Raw genomic sequence first — 4,498 nt, 5'->3', positions numbered from 1 at the left:
CTATATATATATATATATATGTATATATTTATATATTTATTCATTTATTTATTTTGGCTGCACCACTCAGCATGCAGGATCTTAGCTCCCCAACCAGGGATCAAACCCGTGCCCTCTGCAGTGGAAGTGTTGCAGTCTTAACCACTGGATCGCCAGGAACATCCCAAGTTAATTTAAAATTTTGAGAGCTAAGAAATATCTGTATTTCCAGGCATTTACAAAACCCTGACATTTGCCATTAGCCATTCTCCCTAAGTGTCTACTTTTACTTACATTATTCCTAGACATTCTCTCCTGTTCCCTAAAATAGGAATAAAAGCTGAGGAAGCCCATGCCCTTGGAAGATTCTCTGATTACTTTCATAAGAAAGAATGACTCAAACAGGTAATACAGTTGAGAAGCTGGTATAAAGCAAAGTTCTAGAAAGCTAGTGATCAATGCTTTACTGTATTTCCTCTTGTAAAAGTGATTGTAGCCACAGGGACATGGCAACTATTAGGTGCCAAACATTGTTCTAAAGATGTTGTATATAATTGTCTAATCTTCCAGCAAAACTGTGATGTGGGTAACTTTACCATATTCCCAATCTCATGAGAAAACTGAGGCAAAATGATTTGTCTAGTCACACAGATGATAAATGACAGACCTTGGATGTGAATTCATATATTTAATCATTAATCTACACTGCCTCTCTCTGAAGACACTTAAGAGATTCTACACCAACTATTCCCTACCAAACTCAGATCAGGTGCCTTACATGGTTGAAAGATGTTTCTATTTTGCTTTCTTGATACATAGTACACTTCACAAGTTTGTCCCCTGTCAAATGTCAGTAACATGAACTGTAACATGTGTGATGTGGGAAATAAATATTCTATCTACCCAAATTAGATTATTATTAGCCTGAGAAGAATATTGGTTTGTGTTTCTCTTCTCTTCAGTTACCTAGTGTGTGTGTATGTGTGCGTGTGTGTATGTGTGTGTGTGTGTGTGTATGAAACAAATCTATGAAAAGATTTGGAAAATCAATGTAATTGACCAGAAGGTGACATCAAGACTAGAAGAAAGAGGGACACCTTTAGGACTTTTGTTTTCTTCCCTGAAGCCCCTAGCACCTGGTGAATTTCCAAAATCTTATCAAGAAAACAGCATATAATAATATTTATCCTTTATTGCTATCAACTCTATGCCAAATATTTTTGCATCTGTGATCTTTAATTATTCCAAAACTTAAAATTGGATATATCGTTTCTCCATTTCTTAGATATTTTCCAAGGCTGAAAGAGCTTAGAATAAATCAGAGTCAAAGAACTTGTGATGATAGAATTGGAATTAAAAACCAAGTTTCAAGGGATTCCAATGTGTATGCCTTTCCCATAAACAAACCTTGAATTTAGTCAGCCAGTGGAAGGCATCTTTCTGAAACAGCATTAGCTCAGTACGTACCAAATCCCCTAGTGAGCACCATAGTTCAAACTGAATCGACAAGATTCCTGCTTGCTTTATATTCCAATGAAACTAGTTCTTCATAGCATTTATGCCTGTCTGTCTTTGTATGTATAAATTTGGCAAATTAAAATCTGGAGCCCAATCAAGCATATTTAGTGAAGAAATGTCTAAGGATATGGGTAAATTGATAAAATAATAAAAGCCTACATGGGGAAAATACATAATGAAAAGTGAAGTTGGCAAATAAAATTAAAATATTTGGGACTTGACTGGATAAAAAAAGTTAATTTTTCAATCACTAGAAGCCAGTTTAGCTGCACTGAATATGGTTGTGGGGGGAATCTAGGCTGCTTTGAGCTTTTGGCATTTCCTTCTCAACATGCATTTTGACAATTTCACGGTAAGAAAGTATTGGTGGGTGTTTCATGTCAGCTGAGATATTTCCACACAGCTATGACATCTATCACCTCCCTTCCAGCCCATTAGTTTTCCAAAGTGCCTAGAAGGAAAGGAGAAATGAATATAGGTAAATAATAGATATGTCTTCTACGCAGAGTGAAAACAAGAGAGAGAGAAACAGAGGGAGGAAAGTACAAAATAAAAGGATATATAGAAACTCAGAATCACTGTTTCATGACTGCATAATAGTCTGATAATGGTTTTGCTATTTTTTCTTTGATTCTGAATATTAAAAAATTATCTTAAAGACTTTCAGAGAAAAAGGTCTATGGAAATCTCATTGTCAGAGTTAGAACAGGTCACAGAATGTCTACCCATTGCTGTTCAGTTGCTAAGCCATGTCTACCTCTTTTAAACCCCATAGATTGCAGCACACCAGGTTCCTCTGTCCTCCACTATCTCTGGAGTTTGTTCAGATTCATGTCTGTTGAGTCAGTGATGCTATCTAACCATCTCATCCTCTGCTATCCCCTTCTCCTTTTGCCTTCAATCTTCCCTAGCATTAGGATCTTTTCCAATGAGTCGGCTCTTTGCATCAGGTGGCCAAAATATTGAAGCTTCAGAAACAGTTAACTCATACCCTCCATCAATCTTTGGCATGTTGCTTCATCCTACGAAGGCTTCTGTAGGAGGCTGAAGAGGATGGATGGTTAGGAATGAAGGGGCTGACTATGACAGCAAGACAAATAGCTTTGTATTACAAAAGCAAATCACTTCTCTGAATCTTTCCTACTTATTTCACCTTTGAAAATAAAAATGTTGATTACATTTATAAACTTTAAGATCAAGAAAGCATGAATTCATTTCTTTCATTTATAATAACACTAGTCATTCTATCACTGCTTAGAAAATGAAAAATGATTTTACCACTTTTACTTGAGCTGTATTTCCTTCAGTTTACAGTAAGAAAATGGTTTGGAAAAAAAAAAAAACTACTGCTGGAAATAAGTAAAGAGCCTGAGGAAAGAACATGGTCCTTCAGCTCAAATGATGGACATCGTGCCTCTCTCTGTCATCTCTTCAGAGCTCGTGTAATTAGTTCAGTTCAGTTCAGTCACTCAGTCATGTCCAGCTCCTTGCAACCCCATGAACCACAGCATGCGAGACCTCCCTGTCCATCACCAACTCCCAGAGTTTACCCAAACTCATGTCCATTGAATTGATGATGCCATCCAACCATCTCATCCTCTGTCATCCCTTTCTCCTCCTGCCCTCAATCTTTCCCAGCATCAGGGACTTTTCAAATGAGTCAGCTCTTCACATCAGGTGGCCAAAGTACTGGAGTTTCAGCTTTAGCATCATTCCTTCCAAAGAACACCCAGGACTGATCTCATTTTGAATGGACTGGTTGGATCTCCTTGCAGTCCAAGGGACTCTCAAGAGTCTTCTCCAACACCACAGTTCAAAAGCATCAATTCTTTGGTGCTTAGCTTTCTCTATAGTCCAGCTCTCACATCCATACAAGACTACTGGAAAAACCATAGCCTTGACTAGACAGACCTTTGTTGAAAAAGTCATGTCTCTGCTTTTTAATACGCTGTCTACGTTGGTCATAACTTCCTTCCAAGGAGTAAGCGTCTTTTAATTTTATGGCTTCAGTCACCATCTACAGTGATTTTGTAGCCCAACAAAATAAAGTCAGCCACTGTTTCCACTGTTTCCCCATCTATTTGCCATGAAGTGATGAGACCAGATGCCATGATCTTAGTTTTCTGAATGTTGGGCTTTAAGCCAACTTTTTCACTCTCCTCTTTCACTTTTGTCAAGAAGCTCTTCTGTTTTTCTTCACTTTCTGCCATAAGGGTGGTGTCATCTGCATATCTGAGGTTATTTGATGTAACCTGGGAGAAATCTGATATTTCTCCCAGCAATATGATTCCAGCTTGTGCTTCTTCCAGCCCAGTATTTCTCATGATGTACTCTGCATATAAGTTAAACAAGCAGGGTGACAATATACAGCCTTGACATACTCCTTTTCCTATTTGGAACCAGTCTGCTCTTCCATGTCCAGTTATAACTGTTGTTTCATGACCTGCATGCAGGTTTCTCAAGAGACAGGTCAGGTGGTCTGGTAGTCCATCTCTTTCAGAATTTTCCACAGTTTATTGTGATCCACACAGTCAATGGCTTTGGCATAGTCAATAAAGCAGAAATATAAGTTTTTTTGGAACTCTCTTGCTTTTTTGATGATCCAGGGGATGTTGGCAATTTGGTCTCTAGTGCCTCTGCCTTTTCTAAAACCAACTTGAACATCTAGAAGTTCACTGTTCACATATTGTTGAAGCTTGGCTTGGAGAATTTTGAGCATTACTTTACTAATGTGTGAGATGAGTCCAATTGTGCAGTAGTTTGAGCATTCTTTGGCATTGCCTTTCTTTGGGATTGGAATGAACACTGACCTTTTTCTAGTCCTGTGGCCACTGCTGAGTTTTCCAAATTTGCTGACATATTGACTCCAGCACTTTCACAGCATCATCTTTCAGGATTTGAAATAGCTCAACTGGAATTCCATCACCTCCACTAGCTTTGTTTGTAGTGATGCTTTCTAAGGCCCACTTGACTTCACATTCCAGGATGTCTGGCTCTAGGT

Source organism: Bos indicus, chromosome 4 (assembly GCF_029378745.1).
Source record: "Bos indicus isolate NIAB-ARS_2022 breed Sahiwal x Tharparkar chromosome 4, NIAB-ARS_B.indTharparkar_mat_pri_1.0, whole genome shotgun sequence".
Classification (NCBI taxonomy): Eukaryota; Metazoa; Chordata; class Mammalia; order Artiodactyla; family Bovidae; genus Bos; species Bos indicus.
The sequence above is the reverse complement of the archived record's forward strand: the minus strand, read 5'-3'. Positions refer to the sequence as shown.